Source organism: Scaptodrosophila lebanonensis, unplaced genomic scaffold (genome assembly GCF_003285725.1).
Source record: "Scaptodrosophila lebanonensis strain 11010-0011.00,11010-0021.00 unplaced genomic scaffold, SlebRS2 tig00000072-arrow-pilon, whole genome shotgun sequence".
NCBI lineage: Eukaryota > Metazoa > Arthropoda > Insecta > Diptera > Drosophilidae > Scaptodrosophila > Scaptodrosophila lebanonensis.
The window spans coordinates 4,936,161-4,957,468 of NW_022060558.1; the positions used below are offsets into that span (position 1 = coordinate 4,936,161).

Below are 21,308 nucleotides of genomic sequence, written 5' to 3' on the forward strand. Positions count from 1 at the left end.
CATCTAGAGCTTGTGCAAACTAAAGTTGCATACATTTAGGTGTTGCAAGCACGTACGCATTCAGCACGGCATGCACATACACACATACATATACATATACATATATATATGTATAGACGCACCACCCCACCGCGCCACTCACTATTTATGTTTTAATGAAAGCGCAGAAGTAGAAGCGGAAGAATCACATGGAAGGAGCAGGAGAAAATGTTGCAGCAGGAGGAGTCCTGCAGATTAATGCCGAGGCACGCATACCGAGCGAAATTGCTCGGTCGCCGCTTGATTGTGTTTTTATTTAATTTGGACAACGGCGACATCGTGACCATAGCATATAACTTAGTTCGCTCTATGTCCCTTCCCTCATCACTCTCTACCTTTTTTTTTAATTTTTTTTCTTGTTTTTTTTTCATTGTCTTGCATATTTTCATGTAGTTTATGTGCAGTGCACGATAAGAGAGCGGAAATGTGTAAAAGGGAATGGCGGGAGGGAGAGGGCAATAGTGCTGGGGTTCGCCCAGAAAAATGAAAACATTAATTGCTGTGTGACTTCCTCATTACGTGTGCACGGCATGAAGGCGCTCTCTGTGTGATAGTTGCTATCGCCTGGGAAAATTATTGTTGTCTGCCCCGTTCGCATCATGCAGAGGAAGGGGGAGGCGTGAGGACGGAGCGTTTAAATTAAAAATATGTGTGTGCGCATAAAAATAAATATTTATGTTGTTGCAGCTGTGAGGCGCTGCTGGTCATCACTGCTGCATTGATAAGCGTCGAAAGCATCGGTGTGAAAATACAAAATTATGTGGGCACCTGGCAGCCGGTGAAATGATTTTTTCAAGCGCACACTGGTAATCGCATTTTACTGATGATTGTGTATTTATAAAGGGTGACTAGTGTAAATGAAGATGCGCATCTACACCAAATTATTAAGACAGATTATATTATCCAATTAAATAAAAGCGAGTAAAGATTTTTCCAAATTCAGCATTGTATAAAATTAATAAATGGAAAAAATTAATAATAAATAAATTAATAAAAAATGAATCAATAAAAAATAAATTAATAAAAATACATGCATAATATCTTACGTTACAAAAAAAATCAACTTCGAAATCACATTGAAATTTAACGATTATCTTTCCTCGCCAGATGGATAATTTCTAGCCTAATTAATTCTAATTTTTTTTAATATGATGCATTCAGATTTTTGTTGCTTGTGTTTATAATATAACTTACATAAGCATTGAATCCAAATATTAAAAATTGCCCAACCTCGAGCACTTTCGCGTGAGGTTTAATAAGTAAGTGGTGGTCTACGCTTATCTAACTGTTTTGAAAAATCCTAATAGTTTTAGCCTTTGCAAAGGGTTGGCAGGATGGAGTCCTCTTGCAAGCAAGCTGCGGTGCCGAGACATTGGATACATTATTTCTTAAGCAGATTATGAGCATTATTTGTTAATTTAACAAATCCCATTTGTGAACTAATTTAGAAATTCTTATAGTTATTAGATTGAGTTGGATCTGTGCAAGTTATCATAAAGTATATTTAATATTGATAATCTTGATAAGTGTGCACCTTTACAGACACCCTGTATTTGTATGCAAAAAGTATTTTTTTCAACGCATAAAAACTCTCAATTCTAATCAGGTCAGAAAATTAGGTCAGCTTTTAGGTGAAACCAGCCCTACAAACCCCACTAGGACACACAGCAATCGTGAAAGTTGTAGTGATAAAGGTAAATGTAAAAATATGACAGAAGATAAACATAAATCAGGGCATAAAGCAATTACGTGAGCCATCTTGTGTAATAAGGAAATGGCCAGGCGACAGATAAAGCACATAGAAGAAGAACGCCAGCAGGCAATAGCCTGAGGGAGTCGGGAGACTGTGAGACTGTGAGAGATTGAGAAAAAACGTTAATGAGACTACTCAGCAGCATTATGATTGATAAATGGGAAGACAAGATGCTGCGCACAGCAGAGTAGACTAAACGTGCCTAACACTGTCGGGGCAGCAACTTTTACGCAACTTTAACAAAATGGTGACAAATTTGCGCAACGGACAGAGAGACGGTGACAAATTCTGAGACTGGGACTGAGCCTGGGAGTGGGACTGAGGTAGACACGTACACATTGTGGGAATGTGGCATACAAAACGGTGGCAACTGTGTAGCATAATGTGCATGTCAACGTTAGATAAGAGGAACAGCAGCAACACAAAATGAAGCATGCCATTATAGTTGCTGGTGTTGTTGTGACTGTTGGCAGCATAAAAACTAAAAGTTGTTTCCACACTTCCACTTTGCGCTAATGAGTTAGTTATTCAATTATTTATGCTACACAGCATCAGCAGCAGCAACAACTACAATAAAAACGAAATGACGTCAACAGCACAATAGAAAAAGGATCCCTTCTTCGCTACTCTTCTGTTCTGTCTGGCCGCTTTTTTCCTTTTGAACACTCAACACTACATTTTATTTCCATATCGTCAAGCCTAATTGGAATTAATGCACAGCATTCGTTTAATGAGCCACAAAAGGAAGCAGCGACGACGACAACATCAAAAGCAGACAAGCAGCAACAACAATTGCATTTCAAGCGCAAAAGGAAACGCAATAAATAAATTATGCCATTTAAATATATAAAGAATGTCTCTTATTATTATGATGATGGCGCACACACATAATCAAATGCGAATCTTTACCACTCCCCCCTGCCCATCTTTTCATCACATTTACTAAATTTTCCTCCCACCGCCCCTTCTCGTCCACACTGCTGCCTATCGTCAGGCTAATTGAGTGCAAAATTTGTGGGTTAATTGGTTTGAAAGTTGCAAATTTATAACGAGCAACAGCGTCGAGTAGGTCAGCAATTGTTTCGGTCCTTCTGTCTGCCTGCTGGTGTTCGAAGACTTGGCTCCGACATGCCGTATTGCTTGCGGTTGATATCGTTTTACCGTCTTTAGCTTAATATTTGTGCTTGTCATGCGGTCAGCATGAGAATATGAGGCAGCTGTTTTGAATGCGGTTCAAGGAACTTTGTGACAGCTGTCAATTGCCAAATGGTTTTCGCCTCAACCCCACAATGCGGCAAGGAGGAATGACACAGCCCGTTAAAGTTTCCTGAGGAAGAAAGCTGATGTGCTAATGGAATATGCAGCAGAAACTTGAAATTGAATCACTTTTAGAAAGAATGTTAGAGAGCTTACTTTATCAAGCTTCAAGTTTTTAATCCAATTATTTTAATCACACCTCGCATTTTCCCCAAAAAACATGCACATTGATGAGCATGTGCAGTAAATTTCACAAACAGACATAGTCGTAGAAATGCGTCTAGCATATCTGCAGAAATGGTTTCAAAAAATACAGCATTTTGCAAAATAGCGTTAATTTGTTCACCTAAAACAAAACAACTGCAGACCTGGCCATAAATTTAACAGTGCAAAAAGAAAAATTGAATCGATGTGCACATAAAAATAGGAAATTCTTCCGAATTCCATGCCACGCTGGCGGCCAATGCCTCATGATGAGCAGCAGACCAGCTTGTGGAGGTCAGAAGCATGAGGAGGAGCGGAGAGGGAGGAAAGCTGCCACCACCAGCAGTGGCGTCAATGCCGTCAGTGTGCAATTTGTTAATGGAAATTCAATTGAATTTCGTCGGCGCAACTGTAAAAACTAAATAAACGCTTTGGCATGCCACGCCAAAGGTAAATAAAAAGAATAAAAAATAAATAAAAGTAAAAACACAACAGCACATCAAATACATACATAAATAATGAAAATTCTCATTCGGATAACGCTACAAATTAAATATTAAAGCAAACAGCGTGCCAGAAAAAAGGTTTTCCAAAAAAGAACCGATTCTACATATTTTACACACCTGCTGCTACTATGGGAGCGATGACTAGTGTTTTTTTTTAACTCAGCGCATAAAAGTATGCAACGCTGTGCGAAATAATCGAGCACACGTGGTTAAACAATTTGAGGTGGAATTGTGTTGCATAAAACGCGCTGCCCCAATTTCAGGTAGTATATCGGAAAAATGGCTTGATTTATGGAAGCGATTGACAAAGCAGTTGTTCGTTAATTGATGTGCCTTCCAAATGAAGTACTTGTGGAGGCTGATGGCAGCAATATCCGCTCTACTCAATGAAAGAGCTTGGCCTATTTGAGGTACGAAGTCAAGCCTGCAGTATGCCAGTCCGTTTGCAATTATTTAAAAGAGCTAATTTTAGTTGTGATTTTCTTAATTAACTACGTTAAGTTTACTCAGATAAGCTATGGGTTGATGGCAGCGGGGTTGATGTTAGTGCCAGAGCTGGACACGCTCTGCCGATTTGGCATTTTTCATCTTGCTCTTAACAAGAGGGAAATAGTGCAGACTCCTTGTTGGTGTTATTCGTCAACAAAGTTCGAGCGGATGCTCACCTTTTCAAATTATGGAACATTGTTGCGCGGAATTTTATGTTTTTCATTTAGTCTGTCTGTAGTTAACTAGCATAGTGGAAAGCTGGATTAACACACACCATGGATATTCGTATCATATCGAGTATTTATGTGCTCACTTGTTTGTTTTCAAGAATCCAAAAGCTGTTAACTATGTATTTGTTGGCTCCTAATCCTAGCAGGATTGGATACAACGCATATGTACACATAACTTGCATTTGAATCGATTGAACGATTTATAAGGCTTATTTTTACTAAGCTCATTTGTTTCCTAAACACAGTTTATTACATAACTGGGAGCGTTCCCCCATCTAAAACATTCGCCATTTTATTTATAGACATATTCGATTTGTTTCCCTCTCCACTTTCTAAGAAATCAACGGATATAACAGAAACCAACAATAAAAAGCACAAGTGCATCGTATAAATCAAAAATCACGCCACAGGACGCCTTAAGATATGGCCAACAATAAAATTGTGTAGCGGGAATAGCTTTTTCGTCATGAAATGAAATGAAATAAAAGTAAATACAAATTGCATGAGTGGATTGAAAAAACCGAGCCACTTTTCATATGAGCTGGAATTCCGAAAAGATTTAAAATTCTCCCGTTTAATATTCATTTGGAGAGTTTTGTAACGTGAAACTAGACCCATCGATAGCCTGAAAACAGTTTATACAATTAATTTTCTAGTTCTATCTCCTTGATTCGATATTTTTAAGTCGTCTTTTTTCAATGCTATTAATCTCACTCTGCACAACTTGATCTACAAACCATAATATAGTGACCGGAATCAACTTCTTTTGCTTTGTCAACTCGGCACTCACAATACTTGAACCCGCGGGACTTGGCCAAGTTTCCAACATATTTGGTCAATTGTACGTACATATACGTACATACGTGACTTTATCCTTTGACGTGTGTGTGTGTGTGTGGATATGTATTGGCATTACGACTTTTTTTCTGCTCTCCCCACTCGAAAAAATGAACAATACGCGGTCACAAAAGGCCAGAAACAACAACAACAATAAAATAAGAGGTTCTTGTTGTTGTTGTCATTTTGCTGTCACTCAAATTAAAGAGAAGGGGGGAAGAGAGTTAGAGAGAGCGGAAAAAAATGCCTGAAGGCAAGCCAACAACAATCCCGTGTACTGTACGAAAAAATATAGTTTTCCTGCACAAATATTGGTTGGACATTTTTTGCCAATACTTTTCAATAACCTTTATAACATTTTATACATGTGTAGGAGAAAATGTATGAAAGTGTATAAGTGTATTTTGGTGCTATGTATGTGAGTGCGCTTGTACGTGTATGGACGTGAAAGTGAGTGCGTGGAAGGTTGTGCAAAATGGTTTCCGTTTCGCTCCCGTTTCGCCTTTTGCGGGCATTTTGAGTGTGTTCATTGTTATGGTTATTGTTATGTGAGAATGAATTGTTGCTGTTGTCGTCGTGAATAGCTGTCGTTGTTGTTCAGATGCAGCTCGTAGTAAGCGGCAAAAATACCGTTCGCTTCATTGCCTTGGCTAGAACAAGCCGCATTTTATTTCTCATTTTATTTGCTTATCATTTATAGAGAGTACACGTTCGCACAAACAAACATTGCAATATTTTATTCATTTGACTCCCAATACCCCCCCACATACCATCAATTGGAAAAGGCCACGGGCATGTTTGCCATTTTGTGGTCAATTTATTAGTTAACCCAGATGCGAGCACACACATGAAGAACATCGTATCTAACATATATAGTGGTTGTAGATGGTACCTTGTGGCCGAGGGTATGTTTACGTGTGATACCAACTCAAGTCTGTTTAATTAGTGTAGCTAACTGAAGCAGACACCTAGTTAGCTTGTTGCCTGATGAATGCTTTAGACCAAGCCAAAATTCTCGGTAACAAATACAATAGCAAGTTGTCATGTCAACGTGCCTGCCTGGCTTGCAGACTTGCAACAGCGCTTGGCCAGTAGCAGCAACTGACGGCAGTGGAGGGCATAGAATTGTTGCTGACTCCGCTCACCAAAATTGGGGCTACAAGACAGTGGAGTAAGTAAATGAAAATATTGAATAAGAAAAACAGTAGTTTTCAAGCATTCTTCTTCAGTTTTAGATACAACATAAAACCGAAAGAATATGTTTATTATTATAATTCAAAAGATAAAAAATTTAGCGAATTGATATGCACATTTAAGCTTGATTAACATTTTTTCTGTTGCTCATTTTTGGTTGAATGAAAGCTTAAAATGCATCCATTAGTTCAGGTGCAAATTAATTCGGAAATCAACGCATGCTTTATTCAAAACTTTTTACAGAGTCCCTCTTCAGTCGCTTCGAGGGCTCAGGGCTCCTCTATTGCCAAATCTAACATGTGATAGAAAAATATTCCCGTTTCGGCCAATCTCTTTTGTATTTCTTTGGCAAACAAAGAGAATAATAGATAGTTTGTAAGCATTATTACTATTTCTCTGAAACTAATAAATCGTTATTTAACACGTATAGAAGCCTTAAAATTTGACACTATAGAAGCGCACTAAGGGTTATTCATTTCCTACTTACTTCACTCGAATCAACCAAGAAGAAGAATTGCTTAAATTGCGAATATTTTCAATCAGTTAATCTATTTTTTGCACCACTGTGGCGTCACTTGTAAGCCGAGCAGAATTCTTGCTCCCATGTGGTTGCTTTTGTTAATGTCACTACTGTAGCTCGACGTTGTTGCTCATTTTCATTATGAACTTGCCTGATATTTTCTAACTTTTTAATTAGAAGAGAAATTTCCCTATGCCATTTAATATGTAGACAGTTAGTTGCCTTGGCAGCAATTTAAGCCAAACGGGTGTCAACTTAATGCATGACTTCAAGATCCCAAGAAGGTTGGACGAGACAATTTATGAATTCAATCATATACGAGTATATGCATAAATCAGTCATGCAATCAATGGATTATTGCAATGCTATTGCAACAGCTGGAAGAGCATTGAAAATGCATTTATTTTTCTCATACTGTACTAACACAATAACAACGACAACAAGAAATGCAACAATCCTGCTGTTATATAAATCAATCATACGACATGTGTGACAGAAACTACAAGTAAGAAAAGTGGAGGAAAAAAGTAAAATTTGAAAGAAAAAACCAGTTGCGTGATAAAAAAAACCCAATTCCACTCGAGAGCTTGACTGACTTACAAATTGACTGACTGACTCACTGGCTGACAGACTGTCTAGCTGACGTTCTGACAAATTGCAATACGATTGGCGCAGCTCAATGTCCACCCACAATGGGCAGCAATTTAGCTCGCATCAGCTGCTGTCGTTTGGCTTATATTTGCAAAGACAACATTTACGTAAACTTTACATTATTAGAATTGCATGAAGCATTGTGTCTCTCTATGCTTGAAGTAGTATTTGTGTTTGTTTTGCAATGGCATTTGCCAATATGTTTCAACAGCCCAGTCAATGTCAACGCCAACCATATCGCCATCGTCATTGCATCGCTATCGCCATCGGCCTCACCTCTCCGCCTGATATACTACACACATGACTGCTGCTTGGTCTTTCAATTTGTATGTCGTCGCTTTTGTAGTCGATACGAAATTGCCTTTTAGCTTCAGCTGCGCCATTTTCTACTTTACTGCCAATACTTGATGCCAATTTATGCATGCTTTCTATCTATTTCTACTTGTTATTACACTTCCTTTTACTGGCATGCGACAATTGTTTTTCTGCTTGTTTCCCTCCTAAGCCGTAATAGTAGATTGGCGATCTCTCTTCGGCAAGTGCACTGATGTGTGAGTAAATGCGTGCTTCATAACATACGACAAGAGGTTTGATGCCCTTTTCACGCTCAATAAATATTTAAAACGCATTATGCTACAACTAATGTACGAATGCACTTTAAATAAACTGCATTCAATTGTGTACTCAACAACAAAAACTCTACTAAAGGATCATCGGTCGAGGTTTCAATAATTTGTTTTACAGACGACCGCCTTGCAGTACAGTTTAAATGATGATATAGAAACACAGTTCAACATCTGCCGAAAATGCAGAACCCACTTCTAACCAATTTGAAAAAATTTCTATTCAACTCGTCTGCAATGAAAACGCAACTATTTAAATTTTTTTGAATGAATATTCAAGATACTCATATTACAAGAATAACCAGAGTAAACGGCGGTAAAAATGTTTCTATATCTATCTCATCATTTTGTTCATTGTCGAACAGAATGGTATTCTCTTTGCTTGTCTTCAACATACTTGTATATCGGAAAAGCACCAACAGTGCTTCATAATAATAAAGTTTTATCTTTTCTCAGTAATTAGCTAAACTATCACCTAACCATTTAAGTAAACTATTGATAGTGATCCCTTTATTTGCTCTAGTCTTTACAAACAAAAAGTGATTTTTCCAACAGACCTCACGTTCCTAAGTATCTTGAAACATTTCATACTGCAGGACAACTGCAATCTCATTTGGATCCACATTTTAGCCCTCAAATACTTGTACATATTCCCTCTCCATTAGAGACACTCAAACCCTTTGCCCCATCAGTTGGCAGCTTATCTATGTAAGCCTAGAAAAGAGCATTTCCATAACAAACATCAACCAGGGACAGTTTTTTTTAGTTGGCACACAAACAAGCTACTATCCACATCAGTACCGTGTGCCCTTTACACAGTAGTCCGCGTTGCTTAAAATATATTGATATGCCCTATGCGACCCAGTTAGCCAAATGCAAGCACATGCCACAAGCAATACACACACACATACACGAATGTACATACGGACACATGCTCATACACACGAAAATTCATTGGCCGTTCTTTTTAGCCATATTACGGCTGGGGCTGTTTGCTACCGCTACCTGAAAGGAAAGCGCGCTTCCAACACAAAATATGTGGCCAATTATAGCGAAAACAGACGTTTTTAGGTTCCGATTTTGTGCTGTACCCTCCATTCACTTTTCAAGGCGGGGGACTGCTGGCTCAGTTAGCTAATTTAATAGCTATACAAAGCTGCTGGCGTTTTGCCTTTGCCTGGTTTTTAGTCTCACCATTATTGCTGTTCTGGCTGTTTTTCTGTAACTGCTGCTGTTTCTCTGGCTAATCATTGTGCCCATAATTCAGCTGTGTATTTTATGGCAGTCAAGCTAGACACTTAATGTTGGTTAATGGTTACGAAATTGCATTTTATAGCTCTAAAAGGTAAATTAACAGCAGCAAAATAAACCACAATAAATGGCATCAGAAAATATTACGCATACGCCACGTTGTTCGTCCCATAACAAACGCACAGGCCTCTCAAACCTTGGCATAAATCACATTTTAACAAGAGAGATTGCATACCCTGTGAAAAAAATACTCCTGTTATCAGCGATCCTGTTGCTACAGTTTGGAAGGCGTAATATTGTTTCGCTAATAACTTCACTTAACCAATTAAATCTTAAATGGAGGTAGAAATTTACCTATAATTGATTATGAAATGTTTTCGAAAATTAATAAACTTGTGCCTAGGAACTAGGAGAGTGGACATAACCGTTTCCAATATCCAGATGAATGTCCAGATGTGTCTCAACGTGCTGATTAAGAGCATATGTATACTTTATAGAGCCGGAGGTGCGTCCTTCTGCCTATATCTATAGACCCTTTTGCACTTCGCGTGCAGGGCATAAAAATGTTGAAATTGGTTTTTACTAATGCATTTCTGACATATTCGCGGTCGTCTGCACAGCTCAAATGCATACTATTGAAATTGTTTTGATTAAAATTTCTACACAAAAAGTATGTGTGCATATCTGTGTGTGTGTTTGTTGCCTGTTGATGAATTTCAACTAAATTTTTAATTGACTTTCATTGGTATTTTTTATATGTTTACAGTTTTCCCATTAATAATTCAGAAATTATATAGTAGTAACACATTTTTGTTTATTATTTTCGCATCAGCTATCGCCATTCAATGGAAACGCATCTGCAGTAGCAACACATGCAATTATGTACATATGTGTGAGTAGTAACAACATTTTCGTTTGACCAAAATTTTCAAATATTTTCTTTCGTTTTTGTAGGAAGAAAAACAGTGTTTGCAAGTTTTCCGCACCTCCTGCAGCGTTGCACACGATTTGATTTTATTGCGCTCGTAGGCGGGGGGAGGATACAGACTAAACTGCCACGAAAATTCCGCACGTGCGTAGCGACAAAATCTAAGCCAAAACAAAACGCGACATGCCCAAAAAGAAAAAAATGGTGGGAAAATACTTTTAGCAGCAGATCCCTGTCAAAACAAAAAGTGGCGACGACAACAGCAGCACTGATGGCGACAAAAAACAAAAGAAAACGAAAGAAAAAACTAAAAATCGCATTTTCATGTTTGTGTCAAACAAACCGAACATAACAAGAAAGTACAATGACAAGAAGCTGTAAGGGGGCCGTAACGGGGGTACAGCAACTTTTACAGCAACAACGAAATGTCAAATGTCGCATGCCACCAATGCCGTTGTTGCTGCTGCCGCAGTCGTTGTACTTATTGTTGCTGAAACAGACAAATGTTTGTGTGCTCTAAATATGAGCAAAATAAATTGTAGGAAAAAGGAATTTGATTTGAAATTGAAGCTTATGGCACGAGCAAATAGGCAGCAAGTCGCCAAGCAATAGGAAAAGCCGCATAGTCAGGCGCCTCCTTGCTTGTCACAATTTCTTGCCAAGACATTTTTGAGAAGCACTATAGAGTTATGCACATTTATTTTTATTTTATGGCGAGGAATATTAAGTGCCATGCCAGGGCATGGCAGGCTCCTCTACTTTTGACGATTTGTTTATCAATTGTCAAGGAAATCAACGGTTAGCTTAGACTATATTCTCTTTCCATTTATTTGTTACAATATGATGATGTATTTTCTATTCATCTTCTTTTTTCGAAGAGGTCATTCAAAAACAACTGAATACGTATGTGTTAGCCATAATGCAAATGGATTTTAGACATGCCAGAAGAATCTTGTTTAGACCGCAAGACGCCCAATTCATTTATCGCCATTTTTCATCGCCTTTCTGTCCTCACTGAGTCAGTCACTCAAGTCGAACCTTCATTAATCATCCGTCTTAGTGTTGTCTCATCTTTGCTGCCAATTGAATATAATTTTAGGCAAACTTTGAACTACTGTCGTTGGAAATTATTCGTTCAATGAATTCATTAAATTCCTTTCAAGCACGAGCAACTTAATCAACTGAGTTCGTCATGGTCAATAGGAGCACCAAAATTGGTTAGGCGTGACCCCTCCTCCTATTAAAGATGCTCTCTCTTTTTATGCATATTTATTGTGTGTTTACATAGTTGGCCAGTGCCAAAAAGTATGCTCAGAATAAATTAACACTTACATTTTATGCGACCATGAACTGGAACGGGAGTCGTGCAGAATGAAGCGAGTCCACAATGAACAACATCAACGTTTAGTCGACTTTTCTGCAAAGATAAGGAATTCCAAATATACTTACATTAGTATATATGTAAGTGTATGTGTGCTTATTTGTAATACGTAACAAAAACATTCATATTATGTGCCAAAATCAGTGAATTCAAGTCAAAGACTCAATTAGTTTCATTTGTTGGCAGCTTTCGTTGTTGTTTCTGCAACTGTTGTTCTTATCGACCCTCGGGCGTCTCCTCAACGTTGTCTGTCGACAAATCGGCCAAAAAGTTAATGTTGCTAAATGTTTATGCTCATTGGGAATTGTTAGCTACGCGAATGTGAAGCAAATTAACGCAAGCATTTCGAGGGCCCTCCACTGCCAAAAGGAAAAGATTTCTTCTCATACATTTTCAACTTTTTTTGTTGTTTATTGTTGGGGTGGGCATGAAAGAGGAGTGGAAAAGAAAAATCAGAATGTAAATAAAAATTAATTAAGTATCTGGTTTGAGAAGAGCAGGAGAGAACTCGTAGGGAAATTAAATGCTTCAGTTTCTTTAATGACTTTTTTTCTTGAAATGCTTCATAATACTGGACTTGCAAGATCCCTTAACTCGGTCCATCCCATCCCTATAAATTATCTCAAGCCAGCTCAAAAACAAAAATAAACCGATTCGCCGTTTACTGCCCACATAATTATTGAAAATTATCTTTGATCAAAAGTATTTTCGCTGATTTGTAGCATACACGTCTTCACAACTTTACTCAAACCTCACTACTTGCAGTGCCAACTTTGGAACCAAAAGTTGAAAACCCCCGTTTAGTAGCTGGTCGCGCTTCGGATCTAAACTTTAACGACAAAAAAATGAACATAAAGACAACCGAAAGCAAAAGTAAGGGCAAATCTAATAGGAAATCGAAGAAAGTTCTGACACTGACAAGTGTAGCGCGTCACAGTCATGGTTGCACGGTAACCTAACAGTGCAAGTTTTGTTCCGCTAAACTTTTTCCAAACTAAAAAAATCAAAGACACAACTTTTGATAGCAACAGAAAGGGGACCAACAACCAAAGCTGCTGGTATTTGATATTATACTGTTGGAAATGCGAAGCAAAAAGTTTGGGATCCACAAAGTGAATGCTCACACCTTCACGCTCAATATCTGTGCATCTAAATGCCAAAGTTAAACAGCAAAACATAAGAATATCAACAACAACAACAACAAGCGCCAAAACAACAACCACAAAAGCAAAAAAAAATCATGGCATAAAAAATTGCACAAGTTCTGCGCGCATTTTTTCCATTTGCACCTGAGCAGAAGAAAAATCGGTTGCTGGGCCGTAGAGTTAACCCGCCAAAGGTGTTGCCCGTAAATGCTGAGCGCGACATTGCCTGGCAGCACGTCCCAGTCGCAGAGACAGTCGTCAGTCGTCGCAACTGTCACCGTCACCGCCTCTGTCGGCGCCTCCGTCGCCGCATTGTTGACTGCGCAGTCTTGGGAGCACCCAATGTACGAGTCAGTATGTCAAGTGGTCCCCGCTCGGCTGTTCCTGCAGCTTCTCTGAGTGCTGCCAGCAGTCCCTTGCTATGTCTGTCCGTATGTCTGTCATTCGTTCATTCACTCGCTCATTCATTTAGCTTTTTGTGGTAGGTCAGAGAGCAAATCGTTGAAGTTTGCTGTGCGTGGTTAAGTCTTCGCTGCAGTCAACAAAAAAAACCTAGGCAAGCGAAGCTTTTGCAGCTCTTCGTGCCACAGCCTAACCATGATATTTTACAATGTTTTGAATAAGACTTAATTACAGCTAACATCTCCCAGCCACTAATTAGTTTAATTGTTATAGTTATTGCCCAATCAACACGAATGACGCTGGCAAAATAATTATGCGTAAATGGAAAATAAAATCAGACTGCAAATCTAATTGTAAATGTATCTCCCTATACATGGCTCGGAATAGTTACAGTTGAGGAAGGCAATTTGTTTTCCTTTATTCATTTGGTTTGTTGTCGTTTTCCCGAGAAAAAAGTGCTTCTTTTTGATAATATTTATTAACTGTTTATTTGATTTCCTAGATAATATATGTACAATAACAATCGCAGAAATTTAGGGGTAACTCATATTTTGAATGCGATGTGCGGCGCCTAAGCAGTACACAAATAAATTATTTGGTATTTGGTTGAAAATTATGTTCACTTGCCTGCAGATTATAAATATTATAAATATTATAAATATTATAAATAAATAAATATATAAATAATGTTAGAGTTTTAAAACAAGAAAGGAATGCTAAAGTCGAGCAGGCTCAACTCTTAAATACCCTGTACCACCCCACAAAAAAGTAATTTAATTAATTAATTAATTTAATTAATTAACTAAATTAATTTAATTAATTAACTAAATTAATTTAATTAATTAACTAAATATTAACTAATTAAATATAAAATATTCCATGCATGCATACATACATTTACATTTACATCAGAATCGTGCCTTATGCGTGTTTGTGTACTTGTACATATGTATGTATGTGTGCATTGGGCCTGGTTATATGGCTATAACTTTCTTTTCGATCATTCTATCATAATGAAACTTGGTATACGGATATATAATTACTAACCTAATGTGACTACCAAATTTAAGTTCAAAATTCCAAGAATTACGGGAGTTGTAGAAAATTGGTAATAGGGGGGGAGTGGGGGGTTGGATCAGAAAAAATGAACAAACTCGTCCTTTCTCGGTCTCAGGAGAATCTGTGTACCAAGTTTGGTTATTCTAGCTCTTATACTTTCGGAGATCCTTGCGTTCATACAGACAGACAGACAGACGGACAGACAGACGGACAGACGGACAGACGGACAGACGGACATGGCTATATCGACTCGGCTTGTCATGCTGATCAAGAATATATATACTTTGTGGGGTCTACCAAGCCTCCTTCTGTGTGTTCCATGTGCACTCGCACAAAACTAATATACCCTTGTACCCTTTGGGTACAGGGTATAAAAAGTGTTGAAGAACAACAAATTAGATAAACATGAAGGCATCCGTCATAAAACAATCAGAAATATAAACAATTAGACGACTTCTAACATACCGACACATATACAAGTATGTACATTTACGATTTCCGCCTTTCACCACAGATATGATTCGCTTATCAAAACCACTCGTGTCACATAGCATGGATAATAAATCATTTTAGAGCTTAACCCATTAACAAGAAAAATAACTGCCAAAAACACTAAACCGCAGCCAGACAAACAACACAGACACAACATACGCGGCAAATGAGAAGACATGGTGTCACGTGGTACGTACCGATATATGGCGAAGAAGCAGAGATAACCCCGTGCTGACAGCAGAAACAACAATACTATTCAACCCCACAAGGAAACTATGACACTTTATTACACAACGTCAGAAACAATAAATCTCCATTAACTTGAGCGCTTTTCATTAACGGCTTAGATACACAATTCCGAACAGGTATGCACGTGTATATACAAATATGTATGCGTGTACATGCATATGTATATGTATGCGAACAGGAACTGAAAAAACAGGCACCAACACATGCGCAATAGTTGACTGGGCGTGTTTGTGTGCGTGTTTATGTTAGTGTATTTACTGTTTTTCATGCACCTGTCATAAAAATATTTGCGCAAAATATTTTAAGCCGCATTTTGACAAAGGACTTGTCCAGCTAGCCTGGCAGAGCTCACTGCTATCCTGCCTGGGCAGTCAGGACCTCCCACCATCCCGCCCGTCAAAGCATGCCATGGCAAATTGTAGCGCATAATACGCAGTGCAAATATGACAAGCATTGTGTGCATTAGTGTGGACATGGCTTTTCTAAAAATGTATCATGGTGTGTGTCAGTGTGTGGGTGAGTATGTCTCAGAGTGTGTATATGGTTGTGTTGGATAAACAAATAAAAGCAACCATCGATAAACGGATTATGCAAAAATGTTGCATAGTCACATGCATAGTTCGTGTGTGAAATTTGTGGTGTACTTTTAGGCGCAGGAGGACTGCACCTCTCTGGTCTATACATCACATAGATTAAACCAAAATATAATTAATTTAGAGTTAACTGCACACTGTATCTTAGTAGAATTGATCTTGATTTTCGAAGCTGAAGCATAATGCTATATGGTTTTTGGCTCAAATTAAGCTATATATATAAAACAGTTTGTCCTGACTGACTGACTGACTGACTGATTGGTGATCAACGCACAGCCCAAACGGTAAAGGCTAGGAAGCTGAAATTTGGACTCAAGTATCCTTTCATAGTCTAGGTGCCCACTAAGAAGGGATTTTGACTCGAGCTCCAAAGGGGGGAAAACAGGAAAACATGAAAAATCTACAGTTTTCATCTGATTAACTTCAAACTTAGTTTGTATACCCTCAAAACAATTCGAAGAAAAACTGCATACTTGGTTTTTTGATATTTTTTTTGCGGCCTAAAATATGGGAGTTTTCCTGTAAAAACAAGAAAGGAATGCTAAAGTCGAGCAGGCTCAACTCTTAAATACCCTGTACCACCCCACAAAAAAGTAATTAAATTAATTAATTAATTTAATTTAATTAATTAACTAAATTAATTTCATTAATTAACTAAATTAAATATAAAATATTCCATGCATGCATACATACATTTACATTTCCATCAGAATCGTGCCTTATGCGTGTTTGTGTACTTGCACATATGTATGTATGTGTGCATTGGGCCTGGTTATATGGCTATAACTTTCTTTCCGATCATTCTATCATAATGAGACTTGGTATACGGATATATAATTACTAACTGTGTCTACCAAATTTTAGTTCAAAATTCCAAGAATTACGGGAGTTATAGAAAATCGTTAATAGGGGGGGAGTGGGGGGGTGGATCAGAAAAAATGAACAAACTCGTCCTTTCTCGGTCTCAGGAGAATCTGTATACCAAGTTTGGTTATTCTAGCTCTTATACTTTCGGAGATCCTTGCGTTCATACAGACAGACAGACGAACAGACAGACGGACAGACAGACGGACAGACAGACGGACATGGCTATATCGACTCGGCTTGTCATGCTGATCAAGAATATATATACTTTGTGGGGTCTACCAAGCCTCCTTCTGTGTGTTCCATGTGCACTCGCACAAAACTAATATACCCTTGTACCCTTTGGGTACAGGGTATAAAAATGTTGGGGCACAAAAGCAAACCGCGTCAACAGCCCACAGCCCACACGGTAAAAGCTAGGATGCTGAAATTTGGGCTCAAGTATCCTATCATGGTGTAGATGCGCAGTAAGAAGGGATTTTGGAGCTCCAAAGGGGGAAAACGAGCTCCAAAGTTTGTTAGAAAAATCCGCATTTTTCAACCGATCGACTTAAAACTTAGTTTCTAAAATCAATTAAAGAATACAAACAAAACTGCATACTCGGTTTTTTAAATTTTTTGTTGGAAATTAAAAAAAAAACATAAACTCGTCCTTACTCGGACCTAGGAGAATCTGGATGCCAACTTTGGTTATTCTAGCTTTCATAGTTTCTGAGATCCTTGCGTTCATCCAGACGGACGGACAGACGGACGGACATGTCTAGATCGATTTCTCTCGTCATGCTGATCAAGAATATATATACTTTATGGGGTCGGAGATGCTTCCTTCTGTATGTTACATACTTTGCACAAACTTAATATACCCTTTTTACCCTACGGGTACAGGGTATAAAAAATAATGCTCTAAAAACAACAACAACTGCAAGTAATTGGCTCGCTCTTCTTCTTTCGTTTTGACCATTTAATGTTAATTGCAAAGGCAAAACGCCAAAAGTTTACAGTTACCGTCACTAGGCAACGACTGCGTAAGCGATAGTAAAGCAGAAACCGAATAACGGAGCTACGCATATTCTGCTTCGCATTGCGGGCAGATGTATGTATGTATATGATATGCTCTTATTGATCTCAATAAATAATTAGATTTCATTATTTAAATATTCTGCTTATTGCATTCAAACTTCGATATTTTGATGGTATCGGTGGCTTCAACTATCGAAAGTTTTACTCTAGCAAATTGAGATGAGAATTGTCAGTGCTTTTTGATCGTGGCTCATCGCTGCACGGCATTGACACGAGTGCCGTGTTTCATATTCCGAGTTTGTGCGTGACCGTATTGACTCAATATGGCAAGAAAAGACTCAAATGTGAATTTAAAATTAGGATATACCCTTACAATTATTCCCCTTTTTTGCACATAGTCTATCTTAAAACGTTGCGTTATCTCCTGGTGAAAACATATGGGTAGGTTATGCACACACAAAATAAATACAATTGGAAACATTATATTGAGCCGGGTTAAGACGGGCAATACCTGCTAGTGTTTTAATATAAGCGTGAATGAAAACCCAAAACCCCTTAAGTAACCCAAATAGGCGGTTTGGAATATTTTTCCTACCCTTTTAAAATGGGTCCCCTTATATTTTTTATGAAAAATAAGAATTCTTATCAAAAGCAATCAATTTTTTAAATTAGTTCTATCTTTCTCTATCTCACCCTCCAGATTTCTCTATCTCTCTCCCTTTCTCTCTCTCTCTCTCCCTCTCTCAGCGTCTGTCTCGCTCTCTCTATCTCTGCACATACCTATATGTGTTTAACCACAAAAACAAACAACTGACCCAGCCACTCCAACTCGAGGTACAGCCTTAATACCCCCGAACATGTCAACAATTTCGCTTCCCAACCCCAAAACCTTCACAAGTTTCACGCACTGCCCAAAGCGACGACGAAAAGACGAAATGGGCAGACAAATTGACAAGGCACTTAATTGTGACATTAACCGCCCGCACAACATTTTTGAATTGATGTGCGTGGGGAGGAGGGAGGACAGAATGAGCAAATTACAAAAGGGGGACTTACGCACATACACACTCGTATACCAACACGCTCACACTCGAGTTCGCACTCCATACCTACGAGTATATATGCAGCCCCATTGCTGGACAACGGTCGGCTTCAATATAAAATGCAGTTACAAAATTCCCACAGTTGTTATTGCAAAGAGTTGAGCCGGTGTGGTCATTGCTGGGTCATGGATTAAGGACATCAACGGGAGCAGCAGTAGCAACAGCAGTAGCAGCAGCAGTAGCAGCAGCAGAAGCATCGTGAAGGCGTCACGCCACATGATGAAGCATTGGCAGCAGGCAACGCCATGAAGTATGCAATATCGACCGACTTTTCGACCACAGACAAACACATATATAAGCAGACAAAAACAATTATTGCCTGCTGCCACTGCCAACGCCTTTCGAAGTGTTCAAAAGGGGTGAAATATATATATACGTATGGTACGAAGCATACACACACACATACATGTGTGTTGGAATGAGATTTTGGGGTCAGCGCTAACAGCCTGTTAATTATAAGCCAAAAGCTCTCGCACATCACTGAGGGGAGGGTTAGGCAGGCCAAAGTGAATTGATTGACAATTGAATTGAATTTGGCTAATACTCCAGCAACTGTTTGAAGCCACAGCCATTCTAGCTTCGATTATTGGATGCAACACTCTTGACCCAGCTCCCTCAGTGGACGAGGCAGTTGCAATAACTTTCTGGCATCGCGAAGTGTGCAATGGGCTGGATATCCATCCCAACAGACAATCATAATACGAATTAAGCCGAAATCCCTCCTGTTGTTGTTTTATTGTCCGTGAGTAACCGCGTGTACAAACACGGATGGCTTTGTGTTTGTTAATTGCTTTGCACACACACACGCTCACATTTATATGCACGCTAATTTGTCGGTTGGGTCCCTGTGGTTAACCGGCTGAATGAGATTTCGGCACAAGTTGTGTTCTGTTGGAAGAGGAACAACTAATTTATTTCGAAAAACAAACCCACTTATTTATTATTTTTTGTAGAGCCCCATTTTTCTTATTTTGCCATGCTTGGATCACAAAATGTTGTCAATATACCTTTGAACTCTCATATATTCTCAGCTATTGTTGAATCGTAAAGCAATTGTTAACCATCATCAACATTTAAAGTTATTTTTAAAAACAGATTCCATAATACGGGCTAAGGGCATGTGATTTTGAATTTGAATTCATTCCAATTAAACAATTTCTTTGGTTTAACTATTTTATGGGAAATTAAAAATAAGATAGAGAATTATATACAGAAACATATTGGTTTATGTAGAGTATGAGAATGGCAGAATATATGTTTCAATTTTCTAGGAATTAGGTTCTTCTACACACCGTCTTAAAAGTCCACACAGATTAATTTTCCAAGTCATACTGATTAAGAATACTACGAGTATATATATACACTTTGTGCGATCTATTTATTTAAAAAATACGAAACGATTTCACAATGCACATTAATTTTTCGTTTAAAGGGTTTACAATAATAACTACATAATAAAAATAAATCAAATGTTTTGATAATACTTTGAAGAATAGGCAAATTCTGTTCTTTGCTTGTGGAGTATTGGTTTTTTATCGCAGCGTGGGTTACCCACAGATTCGACATATAACAATATCGGACTCACTTGAAACCCAGCTGTAACCTGTTTAATTTCCCCGACAGCTAAATAAGCAATAAGTCTAATGTACGCTGAAAACTGGCTGATAACCCAAACCATATGAAGAAACGCATTCTTAATTCCAATGAATTGAGGAATTCTTTGAATCATTCCGATTGTGTTTGGAATTCTTTCTCTGAAGTACGTAAGTATTTCAATAAACTCAGACTTTGCTCTTTGTACTATTTTAAAAACCATTTTAGGTTAGGTTGCCATGGGTTGGTGATGGTGCTCACTTAGGCTTTTAAGACCCTTTAAGTATGAGTACTATATAATTTGTATTAGTTTGTCTTAAAATTTTGACGGATTGTCCGATCTCGATCTTTCTTATCTCCGAGGGGTCGCTCAAGAAATGCTGCACTAGGATAGATAACCTGCGCCTGTTTAGTGCAAGGCAGTCGCAGTGCTTTTCATCTCTACAGCTTGTACAGAAATCGGGGAAGCCCAGTCTCGCAGAATGTCTGCCGACTGCATAGTGCCCCATGATCCACCTACGAGAATTCTTTTCTTCTCAAAAAACTATTTAAGAAATTGAAATCGGCCTATCAAGTCAAGTGCAATAATTAAATATTCCCAGGCTATTAAAAGAGCCAAAGTTCAACGCTATGCTCACATAGTTGGCCTCTGACTTAACACGCTAACCAGCAGCTCCCTGGAGAAAAAAAAACTACGTATTGCACAAAGCATCCATTTGAAATTCATTTCCAAACCAACAACACAAACTTAAAGCCCACAATGCTGGCCCAGAACAAGACCAAAATGCCAAGTTAAACGAGCAAATTCATCCATCTCCTAACACATGCAATGGGCTCATTTAAGTAACTATGGGATCGTTCAAAAGAAAAACTTGAGGTATGGGCTGCAGGGTAAACCAACTGTTGTATAGGGCAACACATCAAG

General features: G+C 38.4%; 1 protein-coding gene across 3 annotated transcripts in view; it reads right to left on the reverse strand.

Annotated features, from left to right (window-relative positions):
- LOC115625534 (furin-like protease 1) overlaps positions 1-21,308 on the reverse strand; it is a 223,334-nt gene that overhangs the window by 129,420 nt on the left and 72,606 nt on the right. For all 3 annotated transcript variants that reach the window (XM_030520611.1, XM_030520613.1, XM_030520612.1), the window contains exon 2: positions 11,815-11,899. The gene's annotated coding sequence lies outside the window, so the exon portion shown is untranslated. The remainder of the gene's footprint in view (positions 1-11,814; positions 11,900-21,308) is intronic.